The 26836-nt window shown below is 59.7% G+C and overlaps 1 protein-coding gene across 1 annotated transcript in view; it reads right to left on the bottom strand.

Moving 5' to 3' along the window:
* Positions 1-13273: 13273 nt before the first annotated feature.
* Positions 13274-26836, bottom strand: part of LOC140395684 (myeloid-associated differentiation marker-like) — a 31338-nt gene continuing 17775 nt past the window's right edge. The window contains exon 2 of the mRNA XM_072483753.1: positions 13274-14089. The gene's annotated coding sequence lies outside the window, so the exon portion shown is untranslated. The remainder of the gene's footprint in view (positions 14090-26836) is intronic.

Below are 26836 nucleotides of genomic sequence, written 5' to 3'. Positions count from 1 at the left end.
ATCTGCTGGGTTATTGTTTCCTCACTCACTGAGAGTCTTTAGTGCAGTCTTCACATTGAGAAGTGGATTCAGATAGGCATTACTGTTCAAGTTGTCTTAGTGGATAAGTACCTAATTTGATTCAGGAGCCTGCTAGTGTCAAACCTGACAGGATTCAATGAGTATACCCCTGCCCTAACCCTATAATCCCAAAATCCCACCTAACCTTTTGGATACTAAGGGGCAATTTTAGCATGGCCAATCCACCTAACCTGCACATCTTTGGACTGTGGGACAAAACCAGAGAACCTGGAGTAAACGCACACAGACACGGGGAGAAAGTGCAAACTCCACACCGACAGTCACTCAAGGCCGGAATTGAAGCCGGGGTCCCTGGCGCTGTGAGGCGGCAGTGCTAACCACTATGTTATCGTGCCGCCCTCTTTGCAATGACACAGAAGCTGCATTTTAAATGTGTCAAGGTGTCAGCCCTTGGGCATTTTAAAAACTCCAATATTTGCCTTGTTGGGAGAAGCCTAATTTTCCTACCACACTCTCCTAACCTGAGGGAAAACATTTGACAAGGGTATGGAAAAAATAGAGGAGTGGGATTAATTGGATAGCTCTACCAAAGAACCACAATATTCACAATGGCTTCCTTCTGTGTCATATAATTCTGTTATTCTACAAAGCCTTGCTGAGGAGAGAGCCTGTGAGCACATTTCAAGTTGTATTCATCTTGAAATCCTTGGTATCTGACTTCAGTATGACCCACATCTCTGCACCATCCAAGTACAACAGCAGTGTCAATATCAACAGGACATTCCGAAGGATCAGGGGAGTGACGAATGTTACAGGGCTGGCTGAAGATGATCTCACAACAAAAATAAAGTATTATTTTTCAGAACAAACGCTCCCTAAATCAACAGAATAGTTAAATACCTTCACACCTTGTTGCTAACAGAAATGTCATGGTGATTACAGGACAGTTTTATCAACCCAATCGAGGGCTTTAGCAAGTTTATACATAGAATATATAGAAGACAAGACCCCGCAAGACTGTGTACTTAGCTCCACAGCCCCTACTTAGTACTTAGCTCCCTACTATACTACTTATACACACATGATTGTGTGGCAAAATTCGGCTTCAACTCCATCTACAAGTTTGATGATGACACAACCGTAAAGGGTTGGATCACAAACAATGATGAGTCAGAGTACAGGAGGGAGATAGAGAATCTAGTGGAGTGGTGTAACGACAACAATCTCGCCCTCAATGTCAGCAAAACTAAAGAGCTGGTCATCGACTTCAGGAAGCGAAGTGTCGTACATGCCCCTGTCTGCATCAATGGTGCCGAGGTGAGGGGGGGGGGGCACAGTGGTTAGCACTGCTGCCTCATGGCGCTGAGGACCCTGGTTCGATCCCAGCTCTGGGTCACTGTCTGTGTGGAGTTTGCACATTCTCCCCGTGTCTGCGTGGGTCTCACCCCCACAACCCAAAGGTGTGCAGGGTAGGTGGATTGGTCATGCTAAACTGCCCCTTAATTGGAAAGAAAAAGAATTGGGTAATCTAAATTTTATTTTTTTTAAATAGTGCGGAGGTGGAGATGGTTGACAGCTTCAAATTCCGAGGTGTACAGATCAGTAGCAATCTGTCCTGGTCCACCCACGTCGACGATACAACCAAGAAAGCACAGCAACACCTATACGTCCTCAAGAAACTAAGGAAATTCAGCATGTCCACATTGACTCTTACCAATTTTTACAGATGCAAACAGTGACCCAGGACCGGGATTCTAACTGGCTGCATCTCAGTCTGGTATGGCAACTGCTCGGCCCAAGACCGTAAGAAACCTCAGAGAGTTGTGAACACTGTCTAGTCCATCATGCGAACCCGCCTCCCATCCATTGACTCTGTCTACACCTCCCACTGCCTTGGGAAAACGGGCAGCATAATCAATGGCCCCACCCATCGGTTTATTCACTCTTCCAACAAGCAGGAGATACAAAAGTCTGAGAACTCGTTCTAGCAGATTCAAAAACAGCTTCTTCCTCGCTGTTACCCACTTGTGAACTGAACTGATCTCTCCACACATGTCTCCTCTTCATCGAACCCACGCATCTTCTCTCCCGTTGTTAGCACTATACTCCATATACTTCATCCCATGTCTATGAATTTACATTGTGCATTTAGCGTGTCATATGTTTTTCATGTGTGGAATGATTTGCCTGGACTGAACGCAGAACAATACTTTTCACTGTACCTCTGTACACTTGGCAATAAATCTAAATCTAGATGGCACAGTGGTTAGCACTGCTGCGTCACGGCGCCGAAGACCCAGGTTCGGTCACGGCCTCAGGTCACTGTCCGTGTGGAGTTTCCACATTCTCCCCGTGTCTGCGTGGATCTCACCCCCACAACCAAAAATGTGCAGGGTAGATACGCTAAATTGTCTCTTAATTGGAAAAAAAAATTGGGTACTCTAAATTAAAAAAAATAATAATACATTTTAAAAATTAAAAAAAAGGTCGGCTCGTGGCACAATGGTTAGCATTGCTGCCTGTGGCGCTGAGGACTCGGGTTCGAGTCCCGGTCCTGGGTCACTGTCCATGTGGAGTTTGCACATTCTCCCCGTGTCTGCGTGGGTTTCACCCCCACAACCAAAAATGTGCAGGCTAGGTGGATTGGCCACGCTAAATTGCCCCTTAATTGGAAAAATAATTGGATACTCTAAATTTATATTTAAAAAAATAATAATAAATCTAAATATAAGAATAATAGATATCCGGTGATGAGCTATTGGAAAATTGAGGGGTTTGGATGAGGCAGAGTTGGATTTACGGTGAAAAATAGAGAGATCCTTTTCAGCCCAGCACAGGGAGTGCAGTGAGATTTGACACGTCTCAGCTGCTTCGCTGAGGAATGCATAACACAGTTCACACATCAATTCTTGTCTTTCTGCAGCAGGGCAACCTTCACCTGAGTTTTAGATCGGCCACATTCCCCATCCATTTCTCAGAAATGTCCAGCATCCCACATCCTGCATTGTTCTCATTCCCTGACTGTTTAATGTTCAGTCAGATTACCGGAGGTCACAATCCAATAAGGAACTTCCTGTGACTATTCTACTGCCAAATAACTGAGGCATGCAAAGCAAACAAACCATCAAAGGAACAAGGTGACATTCACGTTAAAATAAATTCCAGTCCTGCAAATTATGGGGAAATTGTGCATTAAAGGGATATTTGTATTTATCGAGGGAATGCCTCCATCAATTCATCTATTAAAGATTCAACTGCTGATGTAATAATCATAATCTCGAACATGGTTTCTGCCTCTCTCTGCCACTTTGACGATGGATCATTAGATGGGAGGGAGAATTTTATTGCAGTTTGTCAAATCAACCACATAGTTCAAAGGTCACTGACAGTCTTCACCTACTGATTCAGTTTCCCAGCACTGTTTGAGTTGTTATAGAATTATAGAGTCAAAGAGCAAGAAAGAGGCCCTTCTGCCGTCGTATCTGCGCTAACATAGAATTTACAGCATAGAAACATGCCATTCAACCCAACTGGTCCATGTCGGTGGTTATGGTCCACACCATCTTCCTCCCATATCGCCTCTTCATCTAACCCTATCAGCATACTCTAATACAAAGACAAAATACTGTGGTGCTGGACTGGATTTTCCCAACTCTATCTCCACGAAGCTGGATGTCTAGGAAAATAGAGCGGAACTGTGTCGGGATGGCTCTCCAATACTTTTCCCAGGGTTGGGCAGCCACTTGGGGCAGTAAGGTCCCAATTAGTACCAATTTCACAGCATCATCAGAACTTCCCCACCTGTCCCCATCCACATGCAGAGACCATTAGCTCAATGGAGGTGGCACCACTGCAACAGACTGGGGGCATGGAGCCTCTGCCTCCATCCCGGTGCCCATTCCAGCTTTGGAAGTCTTCAGCTCTTCTCTTTTGTGTTGCTGAGGGCCTCATAGTCCCTGACCCATCTCAGCAGAACCCTTGGCCTGTCGAGGTTCCAAAGCTGCCATCATCTGATTGGGCCTGCAGCATCGGTACAGGATGTCAGAGGCACCCAGTTAGGAGGTCAGCTCGCAGGGAGATTGCCGAGACAGTCTTGCTGCCAGTAAATGTGTGCTCAGGAGCCCATTTGATCCCAACATCAAATCCCAACATTAAGGTCTCAAAGCCTCTGGTCAGGTCCAGCTCCTTGTGCAAATTGGCTGCCATGTTCCCGGCATTACAACATAGACTTCCAAAGTACAACTTGGCTGTTCAGCGCTTTAGAATGTCCTGAGATTGTGAAACACGCTACATAAATACAAATCTTTATTTTGCGGGTAATTATAATCTCTCAAGGGTGGTATCATTTTTAAGGGTGGTCCCCTTCTCCCCCTGCTGGTCAGGAAAAAATAGCATCATATAATTCTCTCCTCCTGTTTCTTTTTCTATTTCCCATTTATGTTTACTTTCCCCTTTTAAAATCCGCAACCTTGACAGACCGCTGGCCTGGGTTTTCTGCACATTATTGCAGATCAGAGGCTGGTTCTTACTGTTCATCGCTCACTTGCACTCTCATTGTCTGAAATGCGAAATCCAACTCTAACCTGCATCCTGTGCAGGAATCCCACATAATGCAAATTATACTGGAGATGGAACTGCTCAGAGCTCCCCGAGATCAGTTTGGTATTTTATTCCTATCTTTCCTGTGACAAAGTGCCTGGTCAAGGAAGAATATAAGAATACAAAAAGGATGAGCGGAAGAAGGCTAGAAGCCTGCTCTGCCATCCACATGGTCATGTTGAACTTTTGACCTCAACTCAACTTTCCTGCCTTATTCACATATCCCAACTTCTTGAGTCTCCAATCCCTTATTGATTGCTCACTGCTTTTTTTTTATATATTTCCAATTAAGGGGCAATTTATTGTGGCCAATCCACCTACCCTGCATATCTTTTTGGGCTGTACTGGTGAGACCCATGCAGACTCGGGGAGAATGTGCAAACTCCGCATGGACAGTGACCCGGGGCCGGGATTGAACCCGGGTCCTCGGTACCATGAGGCAGCAGTGCTAACCACTGTGTCACCGTGCCGCCCCTTTGATCACTGCCTTGAATACACTCAACTATTGAGTATCCAGTTCTCTGAAGTAGTGAATTCCTAAGATTCACATCACTCAACTCTGAAATAGTTGATCCCTTATCCTGAGATTACCACTTTAGTTCCAGACTCTCCAGCTGGAGAACACCGTTTCTCAGCATCTCTGCCCTGTCACCCCTCTGAAAATGTTTTATGACAGCTTTACAATAGTGGGGCTGAAGCTTATGGTGTGGACAATAAAAGAGTGCAGCAGACCAGCTGAAACCATTGGGTACTCCAAAGAGGATTTCTGGCATAAAAATGTATTTTGCCCAAATGCTGAAAAGTATTCTTGGGAAAAAAATATTCTGTTGCACAAAGCAAACACTCATTTAACACTTTAAAAATCCTGTCTTATTTGTACAGAAGCTCGCAGATGTCCCCTGGCATTGCTTAGAGAGTTGGGTGATGTATTGTTTAAGATGACAAGTGCATTCCATCAATGGTTAAATTCTTCTGCTAGAGTGGAACTGTGATTTAAAATGGTCTAGCTCTTTTTCGGTCAAACCACTAAGTCTTCACAATCTATGGTCAGAATTTGATTCATTTTTGGTGAGGAAAATTTGAAGATTGGAAGATGCTTAGTAACATAGGAACAAGAGTTCTTCCAGCTCCTCCAACCCACTTTGCCATTCAATGAGATAATGGCTGATCGACACCTTTGTTCCATATGCCTTTATATCCATACCTAATTTCAATTGGCTCCCAGCATTTCCTCTGCCATTTTGTGAAAAGATGAATGAAATGAAATGAAAATCGCTTATTGTCACAAGTAGGCTTCAAATGAAGTTACTGTGAAAAGCCCCTAGTCGCCACATTCCAGCGCCTGTTCGGGGAGGCTGGTACAGGAATTGAACCGTGCTGCTGGCCTGCCTTGGTCTGCTTTCAAAGCCAGTGAATTAGCCCTGTGTTAAACAGCCCCTAGGCTGCTTCCTGATGCTTCCTGATTTCCCCAATGAATGGCCTGGCTCTAATTTACCCGTGGTTCTCGATTCCCCCTGTAGAGGTGACGGTTCCTCTGTATCGACTCTATGAAATATTTTTAATACTTTAAAGGTCTCACTGAGATCACTCACTCTCTCAATATTGCAGGCAGGCTTATAAAGTTCTAATAATAATTTTTTTAAATTGCCAGTGAGAAATACCTTCCTGTAAAAGCTTTCTGTTTTGCACGCATCAGGAAAGCTCGCAATAATTTTCCAACCGTAACAGGGGGAAGAACAATTTATACCTCATGAGAGAGTGCTGATTGGTTAGTAAATGGACTTTGATTGGTGGTGGCATTGCCATGGGGAATGCAGCACGGAATAGTTGACTGTTAAAATAACACAGTGCATTTACTATGAAGCACTCCAGGAAACTATGAACACCATGAGTATCATTCCTCCATCTTCCTCTTCACCTTCCATCGTCCCCCAGCCCCATGTGTTCAGTGCAGTTTACACAAATATTCACCATCCTCCTAGGCCACAGGATGTGCTGTATCAGGGAGAAAGCACACACACGATTCTGTAGACCAATCCTTTTTCTCTCTGTTAGGATTGTCCCAGCTCGGCCTGATCCTGTCCTCGGTTGTCTTTAACACATGCACCTCAATTGCTTGTGCACAATTCAGAGCGAGATCATTTCTGACCCGATGCCCCCTCCACCCCCAACCAGCTGAAGTGGTCTTGAGGTCTGATGCCAACTCCAGATGGATAGATTGCCAAGATTTTATCACCATAACTTTCCACCGCCCTCCACCCTGCTCAAACTGCATTTTCCAATCTTCATAGAAGTAAGTATTCAATTAAAATGAAAAGTAATCTTTAATGCCACAACAGCTGTGTCAGAAAACCAGTTGCAAGCAGGTTTTCCTGGTTACGAGAGAGGAGACAGAGGACAGGGAGGGGGAGTCCGTGGCTAATTGGTGGGAAAGATGTTCCAGCTCACTCTTCTGCACTTCCCAAATTATCTCAGCAGAGATTCTGCCCACCCACCCCCCTAGGGCTGGTGGGCAGGGGGGCAGTGGGAGGGGTGCTGGCTGATTGGTGACAGGGGATATGGGACCTTGGGAGAAGAAATTATTGATTGTAAAATGGGAATGAAAGTGAAACATTAGTAAAAGAGACATAGATACATAGAACATAGGAGCAGGAGGCCTTTTAGCCCTTCGAGCCTGCTCCGCCATTCATCACGACTATGGCTGATCATCCAGCTCAATAGCCCAATCCTGCTTTCTCCCCATAGCCTTTGATCCCATTCTCCCCAAGTGCTATATCCAACCGCCTCTTGAATATATTCAAAATATTAGCATCAACTACTTCCTGTGGTAATGAATTCCACAGGCTCACCACTCTTTGTGTGAAGAAGTGCCTCCTTATCTCTGTCCGAAATGATTTACAGGCTGTGACCCCTGGTTCTGGACACACCTATCATTGGTAACATCTTCCCTGCATCTACCCTGTCTAGTCCTGTTAGAATTTTATAAGTCTCTATGAGATCCCCCCTTATTCTTCTGAACTCCAGCGAGAACAATCCCAACCTAGTCAATCTCTCCTCATATGACAGTCCCACCATCCCTGGAATCAATCTGGTAAACCTTCGCTGCACTCCCTCGAGAGCAAGAACATCTTTCCTCAGAGAAGGAGACCAAAACTGCACACAATACTCCAAGTGTGGCCTCACCAAGGCCCTGTACAATTGCAGCAACACATCCCTGCTTCTATACTCGAAACCTCTTGCAATGAAGGCCAACATACCATTAGCCTTCTTTACCATCTGCTGCACCTGCATGCTTACCTTCAGCGAATATTGCACAAGGACACCCAGGTCCTGCTGCACACTCCCCTCTCCCAATTTACAACCATTCAGGTAGTAATCTGCCTTCCTGTTTTTGCTTCCAGAATGAATAACCGCACACTTATCCAAATTATGCTGCATCTGCCATTGGTTTGCCCACTCGCCCAACCTGTCCAGATCTTGCTGTAGGATCCCTGCATCCTCGTCACAATTCATTCTCCCACCTAATTTAGTATCATCTCCAAACTTTGAGATGTTACATTTTGTTCCCTCATCCAAATCATTAATACATATTGTGAATAGCTGGGGTCCCAGCACCGATCCCTGTGGCTCCCCACTGGTTACTGCCTTCCAATTTGAAAAGGACCCATTAATCCCTACTCTTTGTTTCCTCTCTGCCAACCAGTTTTCTATCCACCTCAATACATTTCCCCCAATCCCATGCGCTTTAATTTTACACAATAATCTCTTATGCAGGACTTTATCAAACACCTTCTGAAAGTCCAAATATACCACATCGACTGGCTCCCCCTTGTCGACTGTACTGGTTACCTCTTCAAAGAATTCCAACAGATTTGTCAAGCATGATGTTCCCTTCATAAATCCATGCTGACTCTGACTGATCCTGCCACTGCTTTCTAAATGTTCTGCTATAAAGTCCTTGGTAATGGATTCAAGCATTTTCCCCACTACCGATGACTGGTCTATAATTCCCTGCTTTCTCTCTATCACCCTTTTTGAATATCGGAGTGACGTGAGCTACCCTCCAATCTGCAGGGACAGTTCCAGATTCTATAGAATCCCAGAAGATGACCACCAATGCATCCACTATTTCCAGAGCCACCTCCTTAAGCTCTCTGGGATGCAGATTCTCAGGCCCTGGGGGGTTATCCGCCTTCAATCCCATCAGTTTTCCCAGCACTATTTCTCTACTAATGTTGATCTCCCTCAGTTCTTCCCTCTCACTAAACCTTTCATTCTCCAACATTTCTGGGATCTGATTTGTCTCCTCATTTGTGAAGACAGAACCAAAGTATGTATTTAATTGCTCAGCCATTTCTTTGTCCCTTATTATGCATTCCCCTGTTTCTGTCTGCCGTGGGCCTACATTTCACTTTACCAATCTCTTTCTCTTCATATATCTGTAGAAACTCTTAGTGTCAGTCTTTATATTCCCTGCAAGCTACCTTTCGTATTGTACTTTCCCCTTCTTAATCAATCCCTTCATCCTTCTTTGCTGAATTCTAAACTGCTCCCAATCCTCAGACCTATTATTTTTCTTGGCCAATCTGTATGCTTCTTCCTTGGATCGGATACTATTTCTAATTTCCTTTGTGGGCCATGGATTGGCCCTCTTACCCCCTTTGTTTTTGTGCCAGACAGGAATGAACAGTTGCTTTAGTTCCTCTATGCATTCCTTGAATGTTTGCCATTGTCTATCCACTGTCATCCCTTTAAGTAACTCTCCCCAATCTATCACGCCTCATATCTCAGAGTTCCCTTTATTAAGATTCAGCACCCTAGTCTCCGAATCAACTACTTCACTCTCCATCTTGATAAAAAATTCTATCATGTTATGGTCGCTCATCCCCAAGGGATCTCGTACAGCCAGATTGGCAATAATTCCCTTCTCATTACATAGTACCCAGTCTAAGATGGACTGCTCTCTAGTTGGTTCCTCCACATATTGGTCAAGAAAACCATCCCGTATACACTCCAGGAATTCCTCCTCTATGGCATTGTGGCTAATTACAAGGTACAAGGTGATGAAAGGCAAATGTTTAAAGGGTGGAAGATCCTTTAGTTTCTTCTAGGAAGGGAGATTATAAAATGCCAACAAACTACTAGTTCTCGACAGCTGTGGCAAGTAGCCTCCACTTGTTTACATAAAGTCCCACCCACATTCCTTCCACACCCACTTACTGTTTCATTACAGATGATCAAATGATAACTGGCCTGCAGGCTGTTCCAGCTTGGCTTTGGGCCACTAGGTGGGGCTAAAGTTCAAAAACTACATGATTATAGCACCAAAATATCTTTAAGAAACTGGAAAAAGCCTCTTCACCAGGCAACTGAATCAACTATAGGCAAGGACTTTGCAGCAGGAATAATGATGAGGCCTTCGGTGCTCACTGTTTTTAAAGGGCAAATCGAGCAGCGCTTTCAGCGTCCGCACACACTCCGTTAAATGTAGAATAGCATTTTGCTTATGTTACTCGACTAGCAATCTCGGGGCCTGGACTAATGATCCAAAATGATCAGGTTGAATGCAATTATTTTGGTTTTGCTTTTTTTTCCCCAATTAAGGGACAATTTAGCGTGGCCAATCCACCTACCTTGCACATCTGTGGGTTGTGGGGGCGAGACTCACGCAGACACGGGGAGAATATGCAAACTCCACAAAGACAGTGACCCGGGGCCAGGATCGAACCCGGGTCCTTGGTGTCATGAGGTAGCAGTGCTAACCACTGCTCCACATACCGCCTCAGGTTGAATGCAATCATGACGATTGGGGAATTTTGTACATCTGGAATTAAAAAGTTGGTATCAGTAATGGTGCTTACGGACCTATCAGATTATTGTAAAATAAACAACCCGGTTCATCTGCCACCTGTGCCTGTCTGTGACTCCAGCTCAACAGCAATGTGGCCGACTTTTAACTGCCCTCTGAAGCCATTCAGTTGTCCAGAAGGCAGCTCATCACCTTCGCAACTGCAATTTGAAATCGGCAAAAAAACCTTGCCAGCAGGGTGGCACGGTCCGCTGAGGACCCGGGTTCGATCCCGGCCCCGGGTCACTGTCCGTGTGGAGTTTGCATATTCTCCCCGTGGGTCTCAGCCCCGCAACCTAAAGATGTGCAGGGTAGGTGGATTGGCCACACTAAATTGCCCCCTAACTGGAAACAAAAATTAATTGGGTACTCTAAATTTATAACAACAATACGTGAATGAATTAAAACAAACCCGAGGAAATCAGGAAATTGCTGTTTAACATGCCCTTCTCCTGCACAACCTTCACTACACCGTTACCCCACTGACAACCAGCATCCAAATACACGAAAGGGATGAAGTTGCACTAGTTGCCCCCTAAGAAAAAGAGGGCTGATGCATTCAAGTGTAACTGAATTTAAAAAAAATATATATATATTTTTTAAGGCATTTGTATAAGCGGTAAATTCAAACAAACACATGACCATGAACAAGCAGGATCATAATAAATAACCAACACCCCAACCATTGCCTCCCCCTCCTTCTGCCTTGCCTTCCCATTTCAGCCACCCCCCTCTCCCTGCTGGCACCTCAATTCACGTTGAAGAAGTTGATGAACGGCTTCCACCTCTGGACAAACCCAACCACCGACCCTCTTAAATTAAACTTGATTTTCTTCAACCTGAGAAACTCCACCAGGTCGCTCACCCACAAGCGCCCCCCCCCCCTCGGTTTTGGTGGCTCCGAGTCCCTCCACTCCAGCAAAATCCGTCTCCGGTCTACCAGGGAGGCAAAGGCCAGAACATTGGCCTCTCTCACCCCCTGGACTCCCGGGTCTTCCGACACACCAAATATCGCCACTTCTGGACTCGGGACCACCTTCACCCTCAGGACCGTGGACATTACACCCGTGAACCCCTGCCAGAACTCCTTGAGTTTCGGACATGCCCAAAACATGTGATCATGGTTCCCGGGTCTCCCCACGCACTGCCCACACCTGTCCTCCACCTCCTCACATACAGGCCTAGAACAACGATGCACAATTCCTTCCCTTAAGGACATTAGTGAATTGTCTGGGTAATTACAACAATTTGACAACTTCATGGTTCTTTATTAATTCCATGTTAATATTTTTTTTTAAAAAATCAAATTTAAACACTCCCAACTACCTTTGTGGGATTTTTGACTCAGGTTCTCAGAATGACTAATCCAGTAACGTAAGCGCTACACTGTCGTCTCCAGATATTATGTTGGGATTCTTCATGTTCATTCCCTCATTTATCCTTCCTTTATTTTTGCAGGAATCATTTTTATTCCATGGATGCTTAGTGGGCATGTATCTTTCAGTCAAGCAGCAGAGAGAATGAGGGATTCAACAAGTTGCAACATAGAATAAATATGGTGCTAGTGTTCAAACAGGAGAACTCAGACTTTGTGGCACCCAAGAGATGGGGTGGGACTCGGTTCGATTGGTTGGCCAAATGGCCAACAGGCCGTACGCTGCCTGGTAACAAGTGGTGCTTGGATCTTGCCTGAGTGGAATGAGTTCCAGAGACCTCAGGAAAGCAGAGTTGTCACTGACACACCAAGAAAAGGACCTGTTCTCTCTCCCTCATGCTTTCTCCAGAAATGCTATGAGCTGTTGTATTTTTGAAACTGCAGAGATCTCAATGAATCTACAGTGGAAACCATTACAGACGAGAAAGAAGAAATCTCGACCTGAAAGCCTGGTTTAAAGGACAGTGAAACAACCATCTGAAACAAAGACTTTTTCTCTTTCATTATTATTTTTGAACCCTCTTCTCCTCTGTGTTTGTCTTGTGTGTGTGTATGTATGTATGTATATATATATGTATATATAGAGTGGGGCAAATTAAAGTGGGAAGGGATTAGGAATTGAATAATAGTTAACCATGTGTATTTGCTGCACATTTCATTACAGTTCTTGGTACAAATAAAAAGTAATTGTGTTTAAATTTACAAACCTGGTGACTGTACTGTAATTATTGGGCAACCAAGGACCAAATACTTTGGGTATTTTTCTAAGAATTATTGGTTAGATTTATTGTCACGTGTACCTAGGTACGTGAAAAGTATTGTTGTGCGTAGTCCAGGCAGATCGTTCCATTCATGAAAAACATGGGACATACAGTAAATACATAGACATTTAGTGAAGCATATGGAGTACTATTCAGTAGAGATGGGGCATAGAGAGGTCAATTGTGGTCAATTCAATAGTGTTGCCATTGCAGGTCAAGGGGTGTCTGAAACTGACCACGTCCTAGCCCAGGGTGTCGTAACAATAAAGAGACACTCTTAGATCTGACTGTAGAGGAGATACTATCATCATCTTGAGTTTAATTCTATGCTTTCAATACTTTGGTCATCATGTCTTTGGAAATTAGTTATGATTGGTGGCTGACATATTTCTGAAGGTGCTAATCCACAACACCCTGTTTCATCACTGAGAGTACAGTCAAATCGGGCAAGTCAGAGGCTGATCGCTTAAGACAAGTGGCTTGTTTTAAAGCTGATGAAATTACTGTATCTGTGGGCATTTGTTATGAACAAGCAGTGACCGTGGGTGGCAAATAGGATAAAATATAATAATTTACTTTAAAATAGGAAAGACCAAACAAAGACAAGGATATATAACATGTTTTTAAAAGTTCATAGTTTACAGCTTTGCCAAAAGAAATACATAAAATATATTACTGGAACAATAAGGAGTTCCAGAAGTTAAGATATGACACCCAGTGGAGACAGAGGCCAGCACTCAGCTTTTTTTAAATAAATTTAGTGTACCCAATTCATTTTTCCAATTAAGGGGCAATTTAGTGTGGCCAATCCACCTACTCTGCACATCTTTGGGTTGTGGGGGTGAAACACACGCAGACACGGGGAGAATGTGCAAACTCCACAAGGACAGTGACCCAGAGCCAGGATCGAACCTGGGACCTCGGCGCCGTGAGGCTACAGGGCTAACCCACTGCGCCACCGTGCTGCTCATGACCAGCGCTCATCTTGATCATTGTGAGGAGGGTGCAGTCCCTGCCTATTGACTCGGTCAATTCTGATAAATCACACCATCTAAACAGGGAGATTTGATCTGGAGACCACAATCGTTTCACACAGCTACTGTGACAGCTACCTCTTGCACCACAACTGATACAGTTTAAACAAAATAGAGTTCAAAGATTTCTGTAGCGCTCGCTACATAAACATCTTCCACAGAGTCCGACATCTTGTGGGTTCCACACAGGTAACTCATCCACTCTCAAACCAGTCATCAACTCTTCACTTGAGAAACCACAATATTGCACGAATCTCAAGATTCAGCGGCAGAGAATGCTGGAGACTGTCTGGATCAGAGTTCCCACATTTACGGGATCAGGGAGACCACCTAACTCCAGGATCATCCATCGAACCATTTGACAAGGAGGCAATGTCATCAGAGGAAGCACCTAAAAACACATGAAGGAAAACGTCAGACAGGACTGCCCCCGTTTAACATAGTTCTCTATCCATGCTCTGAGACACAAGGGCAGTCTAAGGCAAATACATAACGTGACATTTTGTGTCATTGCATACAGAGAGTGAAGCCAAGAGTAATGTTCAGGTCAGTCAGAGTTAGAGTGGGAGGTAAGTGAAATGGAAGCAGATGGAAAGGTCGTGCAAGAAAATAACTTCGAGTCCGTTTCGACTCCATTAAATGGCATGATTTTATTTATTTATTTTAATTTAGAGTACCAATTCGTTTTTTCCAATTAAGGGCAATTTAGCATGCCCAATCCACCTACCCTGCACATCTTTGGGTTGTGGGGCGAAACCCACGCAAACACGGGGAGAATGTGCAAACTCCACATGGACAGTGACCCAGGGCCGGGATCGAACCTGGGACCTCGGCGCCGTGAGACTGCAGTGCTACCACTGCGCCACCGTGCTGCCCTGAGTTTACTTATATATAAGTGAAATTTAAGTCTCTCAAATGAGCAGCAGTTTTTTTTAAAGGTCTGTCTTGTACCCTTATTATTCAAAAATGATTGAACCTCGTTAAAACAATTACTAACCAGCTAAAATAGAGGCAGCACGGTAGCACAAGTGGATAGCACTGTGGCTTCACAGCGCCAGGGTCCCAGGTTCGATTCCCCGCTGGGTCACTGTCTGTGCAGAGTCTGCACGTTCTCCCCATGTCTGCGTGGGTTTGCCCCGGGTGCTCCGGTTTCCTCCCACAGCCCAAAGACGTGCAGGTTAGGTGGATTGGCCATGATAAATTGCCCTTAGTGACCAAAAAGGTTAGATGGGATTGTTGAGGGGCAGCACAGTGGCACCGTGGTTAGCAATGCTGCCTACGGCGCTGGGGACCCGGGTTCGAATCCCGGCCCTAGGTCACTGTCCATGTGGAGTTTGCACATTCTCCCCGTGTCTGCGTGGGTTTCGCCCCAACCCAAAAGGTGTGCAGGATAGGTGGATTGGCCACACTAAATTGCCCCTTAATTGGAAAAAATAATTGGGTACTCTAAATTTATATTGGGTTGTTGGGTTACGGGGATAGGGTGGAAGTGAGGGTGCAGACTCGATGGGCCGAATGGCCTCATTCTGCACTGTATGTTCTATGTTCTAAAACCACATTATCCCAATTAAAGAAACACCACAACCAGTGTCCCCCTATTTGCTCAGGTTTCGATCGACTGCCCACCTGTTTTGATTAAGACAGTTATCAGATGGGGTTTTAGAAGTACCAAGGGCATGTTTTCACACTGGAGACAAAGCTGCTTTTATGGGCTGGTTTAGCTCAGTGGGCTAGACAACTGGTTTGTGATACAGAACAAGGCCAGCAGCGCGGGTTCAATTGCCGTACCAGCTTATCCAAACTGGTGCCGGAATGTGGCGACTAGGGGCTTTTCACAGTAACTTCATGCTTGTGACAATAGAAGATTATTATTATTAATGATCCCTGTAAGCACTAAGTGTCCTAGCTTTTGGCTGAGATAACAGTCCTCCCTTTATTCTCTCGGCATTTCAATGTGGTTATGGCTGACCTTGGTTTAAATACGTGGCACGGCTATTCCCGCTCTTTCCCAGTTTTTCGTTGATGGGTAATGCTGACATAGAATCATAGAAGTTTACAGCATGGAAACAGGCCCTTTGGCCCAACCAGTCCATGCCGCCCAGTTTTTACCATTAAGCTAGTCCCAGTTGCCCGCACTTGGCCCATAACCCTCTATACCCATCTTACCCATGTAACTATCTGAATGCTTTTTAAAAGACACAATTGTACCCGCCTCTACTACTACCTCTGGCAGCACATTCCAGACACTCACTACCCTCTGAGTGAAGAAATTGCCCCTCTGGGCCCTTCTGAATCTCTCCCCTCTCACCTTAAACCTATGCCCTCTAGTTTTAGACTCCCCTACCTTTGGGAAAAGATGTTGACTATCTACCTTATCTATGCCCCTCATTATTTTATAGACCTCTATAAGATCACCCCTAAGCCTCCTACGCTCCAGGGAAAAAAGTCCCAGTCTATCCAGCCTCTCCTTATAACTCGAACCATCAAGTCCCGGTAACATCCTAGTAAATCTTTTCTGCACTCTTTCTAGTTTAATAATATCCTTTCTATAATAGGGTGACCAGAACTGCACACAGTATTCCAAGTGTGGCCGTACCAATGTCTTGTACAACTTCAACAAGACGTCCCAACTCCTGTATTCAATGTTCTGACCAATGAAACCAAGCATGCCGAATGCCTTCTTCACCACCCTGTCCACCTGCGACTCCACCTTCAAGGAGCTATGAACCTGTACTCCTAGATCTCTTTGTTCTATAACTCTCCCCAACGCCATACCAATAACTGAGTAGGTCCTGGCCTGATTCGATCTGCCAAAATGCATCACCTCACATTTATCTAAATTAAACTCCATCTGCCATTCGTCGGCCCACTGGCCTAATTGATCCAAGATCCTGTTGCAATCCTAGATAACCTTCTTCACTATCCACTGTGCCACCAATCTTGGTGTCATCTGCAAACTTACTAACCATGCCTCCTAAATTCTCATCCAAATCATTAATATAAATCACAAATAACAGTGGACCCAGCACCGATCCCTGAGGCACACCACTGGTCACAGGCCTCCAGTTTGAAAAACAACCCTCTACAACCACCCCCGGTCTTCTGTCGTCCAGCCAATTTTGAATCCAATTGGCAACCTCACCCTGGATCCCGTGAGCTTTAACCTTCTGCAACAACCTACCATGCGGTACCTTGTCAAAGGCTTTGCTAAAGTCCATGTAGACAACGTCTACTGCACTGCCCTCATCTACCTTCTTGGTCACCCCCTCAAAAAACTCAATCAAATTTGTGAGACATGATTTTCCACGCACAAAGCCATGCTGACTGCCCCGAATCAGTCCTTGCCTCTCTAAATGCTTGTAGATCCTGTCTCTCAGAATACCTTCTAGCAACTTACCTACTACAGACGTTAGGCTCACCGGTCTGTAGTTCCCAGGCTTTTCCCTGCTGCCCTTCTTAAACAAGGGCACAACATTCACCACTCTCCAATCTTCAGGCACCTCACCTGTGGCTGCCGATGATTCAAATATCTCTGTTAGGGGACCCGCAATTTCCTCCCTAGCCTCCCACAGCATCCTGGGATACATTTCATCAGGTCCCAGGGATTTATCTACCTTGATGCGCTTTAAGACTTCCAGCACCTCCTCCTCTGTAATATGCACACTTCTCAAGACATCACTATTTATTTCCCTTAGTTTCCTAACATCCATGCCTTTCTCCACCGTGAATACCGATGAGAAATATTCATTCAGGATCTCACCCAACTCTTGTGGCTCTGCACATAGATGTCCTTGTTGATCCTTAAGAGGCCCTACTCTGTCCCTAGTTACTCTTTTTCCCTTTATGTATCTGTAGAAGCTCTTTGGATTCTCCTTTGCATTATTTGCCAAAGCAATTTCATGTCCCCTTTTTGCCCTCCTGATTTCCCTCTTAACTCTATTTCGACAATCTCTATACTCTTCAAGACATTTGACAACTTCACAGCAAACCTGACCCTCAGGAAGCTCACATAGACGCTGATGGAGAGCAGTGAGGAGGGGGAGCGCAACGGATTGGGGGGGGGGGGGGGAAGGCGGGGGGCGAGCGAGGGGGAAGGCGGGGGCGAGCGAGGGGGAAGGCGGGGGCGAGCGAGGGGGAAGGCGGGGGCGAGCGAGGGGGAAGGCGGGGCGAGCGAGGGGGAAGGCGGGGCGAGCGAGGGGGAAGGCGGGGGCGAGCGAGGGGGAAGGCGGGGCGAGCGAGGGGGAAGGCGGGGGCGAGCGAGGGGGAAGGCGGGGGGGGAAGGCGGGGGCGAAGGCGGGGGCGAAGGCGGGGGCGAAGGCGGGGGCGAAGGCGGGGGCGAAGGCGGGGGCGAAGGCGGGGGCGAAGGCGGGGGCGAAGGCGGGGGGCGAGGGGGGCGGCGGGGGGGCGGGGGCGAGGGGGGCGGCGGGGGCGAGGGGGGCGGCGGGGGCGAGGGGGGCGGCGGGGGCGAGGGGGGCGGCGGGGGCGAGGGGGGCGGCGGGGGCGAGGGGGGCGGCGGGGGCGAGGGGGACGGCGGGGGCGAGGGGGACGGCGGGGGCGAGGGGGACGGCGGGGGCGAGGGGGACGGCGGGGGCGAGGGGGACGGCGGGGGCGAGGGGGACGGCGGGGGCGAGGGGGACGGCGGGGGCGAGGGGGACGGCGGGGGCGAGGGGGACGGCGGGGGCGAGGGGGACGGCGGGGGCGAGGGGGACGGCGGGGGCGAGGGGGACGGCGGGGGCGAGGGGGACGGCGGGGGCGAGGGGGACGGCGGGGGCGAGGGGGACGGCGGGGGCGAGGGGGACGGCGGGGGCGAGGGGGACGGCGGGGGCGAGGGGGACGGCGGGGGCGAGGGGGACGGCGGGGGCGAGGGGGACGGCGGGGGCGAGGGGGACGGCGGGGGCGAGGGGGACGGCGGGGGCGAGGGGGACGGCGGGGGCGAGGGGGACGGCGGGGCGAGGGGGACGGCGGGGGCGAGGGGACGGCGGGGGCGAGGGGGACGGCGGGGGCGAGGGGGACGGCGGGGGCGAGGGGGACGGCGGGGGCGAGGGGGACGGCGGGGGCGAGGGGGACGGCGGGGGCGAGGGGGACGGCGGGGGCGAGGGGGACGGCGGGGGCGAGGGGGACGGCGGGGGCGAGGGGGACGGCGGGGGCGAGGGGGACGGCGGGGGCGAGGGGGACGGCGGGGGCGAGGGGGACGGCGGGGGCGAGGGGGACGGCGGGGGCGAGGGGGACGGCGGGGGCGAGGGGGACGGCGGGGGCGAGGGGGACGGCGGGGGCGAGGGGGACGGCGGGGGCGAGGGGGGACGGCGGGGGCGAGGGGGACGGCGGGGGCGAGGGGGACGGCGGGGGCGAGGGGGACGGCGGGGCGAGGGGGACGGCGGGGGCGAGGGGACGGCGGGGGCGAGGGGGACGGCGGGGGCGAGGGGGACGGCGGGGGCGAGGGGGGACGGCGGGGGCGAGGGGGACGGCGGGGGCGAGGGGGACGGCGGGGGGCGAGGGGGACGGCGGGGGCGAGGGGGACGGCGGGGCGAGGGGGACGGCGGGGGCGAGGGGGACGGCGGGGGCGAGGGGGACGGCGGGGGCGAGGGGGACGGCGGGGGCGAGGGGGACGGCGGGGGCGAGGGGGACGGCGGGGGCGAGGGGGACGGCGGGGGCGAGGGGGACGGCGGGGGCGAGGGGGACGGCGGGGCGAGGGGGACGGCGGGGGCGAGGGGACGGCGGGGGCGAGGGGGACGGCGGGGGCGAGGGGGACGGCGGGGGCGAGGGGGACGGCGGGGGCGAGGGGGACGGCGGGGGGCGAGGGGGACGGCGGGGGCGAGGGGGACGGCGGGGGCGAGGGGGACGGCGGGGGGCGAGGGGGACGGCGGGGGCGAGGGGGACGGCGGCGGGGCGAGGGGGACGGCGGGGGCGAGGGGGACGGCGGGGGCGAGGGGGACGGCGGGGGCGAGGGGGACGGCGGGGGCGAGGGGGACGGCGGGGGCGAGGGGACGGCGGGGGCGAGGGGGACGGCGGGGGCGAGGGGGACGGCGGGGGGCGAGGGGGACGGCGGGGGCGAGGGGGACGGCGGGGGCGAGGGGGACGGCGGGGGCGAGGGGGACGGCGGGGGCGAGGGGGACGGCGGGGGCGGAGGGGGACGGCGGGGGGCGAGGGGGACGGCGGGGGCGAGGGGGACGGCGGGGGGCGAGGGGGACGGCGGGGGCGAGGGGGACGGCGGGGGGCGAGGGGGACGGCGGGGGCGAGGGGGGACGGCGGGGGCGAGGGGGACGGCGGGGGCGAGGGGGACGGCGGGGGCGAGGGGGACGGCGGGGGCGAGGGGGACGGCGGGGGGCGAGGGGGACGGCGGGGGCGAGGGGGACGGCGGGGGCGAGGGGGGACGGCGGGGGCGAGGGGGACGGCGGGGGCGAGGGGGACGGCGGGGGGCGAGGGGGACGGCGGGGCGAGGGGGACGGCGGGGCGAGGGGGACGGCGGGGGCGAGGGGGACGGCGGGGGCGAGGGGGGACGGCGGGGGGCGAGGGGGACGGCGGGGGCGAGGGGGACGGCGGGGGCGAGGGGGACGGCGGGGGCGAGGGGGACGGCGGGGGCGAGGGGGGACGGCGGGGGCGAGGGGGACGGCGGGGCGAGGGGGACGGCGGGGGCGAGGGGGGACGGCGGGGGCGAGAGGGGGACGGCGGGGGGCGAGGGGGACGGCGGGGGGCGAGGGGGACGGCGGGGGCGAGGGGGACGGCGGGGGCGAGGGGGACGGCGGCGGGGGCGAGGGGGGACGGCGGGGGCGAGGGGGACGGCGGGGGCGAGGGGGACGGCGGGGGCGAGGGGGACGGCGGGGGCGAGGGGGACGGCGGGGGGCGAGGGGGACGGCGGGGCGAGGGGGACGGCGGGGGGCGAGGGGACGGCGGGGGCGAGGGGGGACGGCGGGCGGGGGCGAGGGGGACGGCGGGGCGAGGGGGGCGGCGGGGGCGAGGGGGACGGCGGGGGCGAGGGGACGGCGGGGGCGAGGGGGACGGCGGGGGCGAGGGGGACGGCGGGGGGCGAGGGGGACGGCGGGGGGCGAGGGGGACGGCGGGGGCGAGGGGACGGCGGGGGCGAGGGGGACGGCGGGGGCGAGGGGGACGGCGGGGGCGAGGGGGACGGCGGGGGCGAGGGGGGACGGCGGGGGCGAGGGGGACGGCGGGGGCGAGGGGGACGGCGGGGGGCGAGGGGGACGGCGGGGGCGAGGGGGACGGCGGGGGCGAGGGGGACGGCGGGGGCGAGGGGGACGGCGGGGGCGAGGGGGACGGCGGGGGCGAGGGGGACGGCGGGGGGCGAGGGGGACGGCGGGGGGCGAGGGGGGACGGCGGGGCGAGGGGACGGCGGGGGCGAGGGGGACGGCGGGGGGCGAGGGGGACGGGCGGGGCGAGGGGGACGGCGGGGGCGAGGGGGACGGCGGGGGGCGCGAGGGGGACGGCGGGGGCGAGGGGGACGGGCGGGGGGCGAGGGGGGACGGCGGGGGCGAGGGGGACGGCGGGGGGCGAGGGGACGGCGGGGGCGAGGGGGACGGCGGGGAGCGAGGGGACGGCGGGGGCGAGGGGACGGCGGGGGCGAGGGGGACGGCGGGGGGCGGACGGGGCGGACGGCGGGGGCGAGGGGGGACGGCGGGGGGCGAGGGGGACGGCGGGGGCGAGGGGGACGGCGGGGGCGAGGGGGACGGCGGGGGCGAGGGGGACGGCGGGGGCGAGGGGGACGGCGGGGGCGAGGGGGACGGCGGGGGCGAGGGGGACGGCGGGGCAGGGGGGCGAGGGGGACGGCGGGGGCGAGGGGGACGGCCGGGGGCGAGGGGGACGGCGGGGGCGAGGGGGACGGCGGGGGCGAGGGGGACGGCGGGGGCGAGGGGGACGGCGGGGGCGAGGGGGGACGGCGGGGGGCGAGGGGGACGGCGGGGGCGAGGGGGACGGCGGGGGCGAGGGGGACGGCGGGGGCGAGGGGGACGGGGACGAGGGGGCGAGGCGGGGAGGGCGAGGGGGGACGGCAGGGGGGCGAGGGGGGACGGCGGGGGCGAGGGGGACGGCGGGGGCGAGGGGGACGGCGGGGGCGAGGGGGACGGCGGGGGGCGAGGGGGACGGCGGGGGCGAGGGGGACGGCGGGGCGAGGGGGACGGCGGGGCGAGGGGGACGGCGGGGGCGAGGGGGACGGCGGGGGCGAGGGGGACGGCGGGGGCGAGGGGGACGGCGGGGGCGAGGGGGACGCGGCGGGCGAGGGGGACGGCGGGGGCGAGGGGACGGCGGGGGCGAGGGGGACGGCGGGGGCGAGGGGGGACGGCGGGGGCGAGGGGGACGGCGGGGGCGAGGGGGACGGCGGGGGCGAGGGGGACGGCGGGGGCGAGGGGGGACGGCGGGGGCGAGGGGGACGGCGGGGGGCGAGGGGGACGGCGGGGGCGAGGGGGACGGCGGGGGCGAGGGGGACGGCGGGGGGCGAGGGGGACGGCGGGGGCGAGGGGGACGGCGGGGGCGAGGGGGACGGCGGGGGGCGAGGGGGACGGCGGGGGCGAGGGGGACGGCGGGGGCGAGGGGGACGGCGGGGGCGAGGGGGACGGCGGGGGCGAGGGGGGACGGCGGGGGCGAGGGGGGACGGCGGGGGGCGAGAGGGGGACGGCGGGGGCGAGGGGGACGGCGGGGGCGAGGGGACGGCGGGGCGAGGGGACGGCGGGGGCGAGGGGGACGGCGGGGGCGAGGGGGACGGCGGGGGCGAGGGGGACGGCGGGGGCGAGGGGGACGGCGGGGGCGAGGGGGGACGGCGGGGCGAGGGGGACGGCGGGGGCGAGGGGGACGGCGGGGCGGGCGCGGAGGGGGACGGCGGGGGGCGAGGGGGACGGCGGGGCGAGGGGGACGGCGGGGGCGAGGGGGACGGCGGGGGGCGAGGGGGGACGGCGGGGGCGAGGGGGACGGCGGGGGCGAGGGGGACGGCGGGGCGAGGGGACGGCGGGGGCGAGGGGGACGGCGGGGGCGAGGGGGACGGCGGGGGGCGAGGGGGACGGCGGGGGGCGAGGGGGACGGCGGGGGCGAGGGGGGACGGCGGGGGCGAGGGGGACGGCGGGGGCGAGGGGGACGGCGGGGCGAGGGGGACGCGGGGGCGAGGGGGACGGCGGGGGCGAGGGGGACGGCGGGGCGGGCGAGGGGGACGGCGGGGGCGAGGGGGACGGCGGGGGCGAGGGGGACGGCGGGGCGAGGGGCGAGGGGGACGGCGGGGGCGAGGGGGACGGCGGGGGCGAGGGGGGACGGCGGGGGCGAGGGGGACGGCGGGGGCGAGGGGGACGGCGGGGGCGAGGGGGACGGCGGGGGCGAGGGGGACGGCGGGGGCGAGGGGGACGGCGGGGGCGAGGGGGACGGCGGGGGGCGAGGGGGACGGCGGGGGGCGAGGGGGACGGCGGGGGCGAGGGGGACGGCGGGGGCGAGGGGGACGGCGGGGGCGAGGGGGACGGCGGGGGCGAGGGGGACGGCGGGGGCGAGGGGGACGGCGGGGGCGAGGGGGACGGCGGGGGCGAGGGGGACGGCTGGGGGCGAGGGGGACGGCGGGGGCGAGGGGGACGGCGGGGGCGAGGGGGACGGCGGGGGCGAGGGGGACGGCGGGGGCGAGGGGGACGGCGGGGGCGAGGGGGACGGCGGGCGAGGGCGGAGGGGGACGGCGGGGGCGAGGGGGGACGGCGGGGGCGAGGGGGACGGCGGGGGCGAGGGGGACGGCGGGGGCGAGGGGGACGGCGGGGGCGAGGGGGACGGCGGGGGCGAGGGGGACGGCGGGGCGAGGGGGACGGCGGGGGCGAGGGGGACGGCGGGGGGCGAGGGGGGACGGCGGGGGCGAGGGGGACGGCGGGGGCGAGGGGGACGGCGGGGGCGAGGGGGACGCGCGGGGGCGCGGGGAGTGGACGCGGGGGCGAGGGGGGACGGGCGGGGGCGAGGGGGACGGCGGGGGCGAGGGGGACGGCGGGGGGCGAGGGGGACGGCGGGGGCGAGGGGGACGGCGGGGGGCGAGGGGACGGCGGGGCGAGGGGGACGGCGGGGGCGAGGGGGACGGCGGGGGGCGAGGGGGACGGCGGGGGGCGAGGGGGACGGCGGGGGCGAGGGGGACGGCGGGGGGCGAGGGGGACGGCGGGGGCGAGGGGGACGGCGGGGCGAGGGGGACGGCGGGGGCGAGGGGCGGGGGACGGCGGGGGCGAGGGGACGGCGGGGGCGAGGGGGACGGCGGGGGCGAGGGGGACGGCGGGGGGCGAGGGGGACGGCGGGGGCGAGGGGGACGGCGGGGCGAGGGGGAGGCGGCGGGGACGGCGGCGGGACGGCGGGGGCGAGGGACGGCGGGGGCGAGGGGGACGGCGGGGGCGAGGGGGACGGCGGGGGCGAGGGGGACGGCGGGGGCGAGGGGGACGGCGGGGGCGAGGGGGACGGCGGGGGGCGAGGGGGACGGCGGGGGGCGAGGGGGACGGCGGGGGCGAGGGGGGACGGCGGGGGCGAGGGGGACGGCGGGGCGAGGGGGACGGCGGGGGCGAGGGGGACGGCGGGGGCGAGGGGACGGCGGGGGGCGAGGGGGGACGGCGGGGCGGGGACGCGGGAGGGGACGGCGGGGGGCGAGGGGGGACGGCGGGGGGCGAGGGGGACGGCGGGGGCGAGGGGGACGGCGGGGGCGAGGGGGACGGCGGGGGCGAGGGGGACGGCGGGGGCGAGGGGGACGGCGGGGGGCGAGGGGGGACGGCGGGGGCGAGGGGGACGGCGGGGGCGAGGGGGACGGCGGGGCGAGGGGGACGGCGGGGCGAGGGGGACGGCGGGGGCGAGGGGGACGGCGGGGGCGAGGGGGACGGCGGGGGCGAGGGGGACGGCGGGGGCGAGGGGGACGGCGGGGGCGAGGGGGACGGCGGGGGCGAGGGGGGACGGCGGGGGCGAGGGGGACGGCGGGGGACGGCGAGGGGGACGGCGGGGGCGAGGGGGACGGGGCGGACGGCGGGGGCGAGGGGGACGGCGGGGGGCGAGGGGGGACGGCGGGGGCGAGGGGGACGGCGCGAGGGGACGCGGGGGCGAGGGGGACGGCGGGGCGAGGGGGACGCGGGCGAGGGGGACGGCGGGGGCGAGGGGGACGGCGGGGGGCGAGGGGGACGGCGGGGGCGAGGGGGACGGCGGGGGCGAGGGGGACGGCGGGGGCGAGGGGGACGGCGGGGGGCGAGGGGGACGGCGGGGGCGAGGGGGACGGCGGGGGCGAGGGGGGACGGCGGGGGCGAGGGGGACGGCGGGGGCGAGGGGGACGGCGGGGGCGAGGGGGGACGGCGGGGGGCGAGGGGGGACGGCGGGGGCGAGGGGGACGGCGGGGGCGAGGGGGACGGCGGGGGCGAGGGGGACGGCGGGGGCGAGGGGGGACGGCGGGGGCGAGGGGGACGGCAGGGGGCGAGGGGGGACGGCGGGGGCGAGGGGGACGGCGGGGGCGAGGGGGACGGCGGGGGGCGAGGGGGACGGCGGGGGGCGAGGGGGGGACGGCGGGGGCGAGGGGGACGGCGGGGGCGAGGGGGACGGCGGGGGCGAGGGGGACGGCGGGGGCGAGGGGGACGGCGGGGGCGAGGGGGGACGGCGGGGGCGAGGGGGACGGCGGGGGGCGAGGGGGACGGCGGGGGGCGAGGGGGACGGCGGGGGCGAGGGGGACGGCGGGGGGCGAGGGGGACGGCGGGGGCGAGGGGGACGGCGGGGGCGAGGGGGACGGCGGGGGCGAGGGGGGACGGCGGGGGCGAGGGGGACGGCGGGGGCGAGGGGGACGGCGGGGGCGAGGGGGACGGCGGGGCGAGGGGGACGCGGGGCGAGGGGGACGGCGGGGGGCGAGAGGGGGACGGCGGGGGCGAGGGGGACGGCGGCGGGGGGCGAGGGGGACGGCGGGGGCGAGGGGGACGGCGGGGGCGAGGGGACGGCGGGGGCGAGGGGGACGGCGGGGCGACGGCGGGGCGAGGGGGACGGCGGGGTGCGAGGCGGGACGGCGGGGGCGAGGGGGACGGCGGGGGGCGAGGGGGACGGCGGGGGGCGAGGGGGACGGCGGGGGCGAGGGGGGACGGCGGGGGGCGAGGGGGACGGCGGGGGCGAGGGGGACGGCGGGGGCGAGGGGGACGGCGGGGGCGAGGGGGACGGCGGGGGCGAGGGGGACGGCGGGGGCGAGGGGGACGGCGGGGGGCGAGGGGACGGCGGGGGGCGAGGGGGACGGCGGGGGCGAGGGGACGGCGGGGGCGAGGGGGACGGCGGGGGCGAGGGGGACGGCGGGGGCGAGGGGGACGGCGGGGGCGAGGGGGACGGCGGGGGGCGAGGGGGACGGCGGGGGCAGAGGGGGACGGCGGGGGCGAGGGGGACGGCGGGGGCGAGGGGGACGGCGGGGGCGAGGGGGACGGCGGGGGCGAGGGGGACGGCGGGGGGGCGAGGGGGGACGGCGGGGGCGAGGGGGACGGCGGGGGCGAGGGGGACGGCGGGGCGAGGGGGACGGCGGGGGCGAGGGGGACGGCGGGGGCGAGGGGGACGGCGGGGGGCGAGGGGGACGGCGGGGGCGAGGGGGACGGCGGGGGCGAGGGGGACGGCGGGGGCGAGGGGGACGGCGGGGGCGAGGGGGACGGCGGGGGCGAGGGGGACGGCGGGGGCGAGGGGGGTCGGCGGGGGCGAGGGGGACGGCGGGGGCGAGGGGGACGGCGGGGGCGCGCGGGGGACGGCGGGGGGCGAGGGGGACGGCGGGGGGCCGAGGGGGACGGCTGGGGGCGAGGGGGACGGCGGGGGCGAGGGGGACGGCGGGGGCGAGGGGGACGGCGGGGCGAGGGGACGGCGGGGGCGAGGGGACGCGGGGGCGAGGGGGACGGCGGGGGCGAGGGGGACGGCGGGGGCGAGGGGGACGGCGGGGGGCGAGGGGGGACGGCGGGGGCGAGGGGGACGGCGGGGGCGAGGGGGACGGCGGAGGGGCGAGGGGGACGGCGGGGGCGAGGGGGACGGCGGGGGCGCGAGGGGGACGGCGGGGGCGCAGGACGGGGACGGCACGGCGGGGCGAGGGGGACGGCGGGGGCGAGGGGGGGACCGGCGGGGGGCGAGGGGGACGGCGAGGGGCGGCGAGGCGGGGGACGGCGGGGGCGAGGGGGACGGCGGGGGCAGGAGGGGGACGGCGGGGGCGTCG

This window comes from Scyliorhinus torazame, chromosome 18 (assembly GCF_047496885.1).
Source record: "Scyliorhinus torazame isolate Kashiwa2021f chromosome 18, sScyTor2.1, whole genome shotgun sequence".
Classification (NCBI taxonomy): Eukaryota; Metazoa; Chordata; class Chondrichthyes; order Carcharhiniformes; family Scyliorhinidae; genus Scyliorhinus; species Scyliorhinus torazame.
This window is presented reverse-complemented; position numbering and strand designations above follow the sequence as displayed.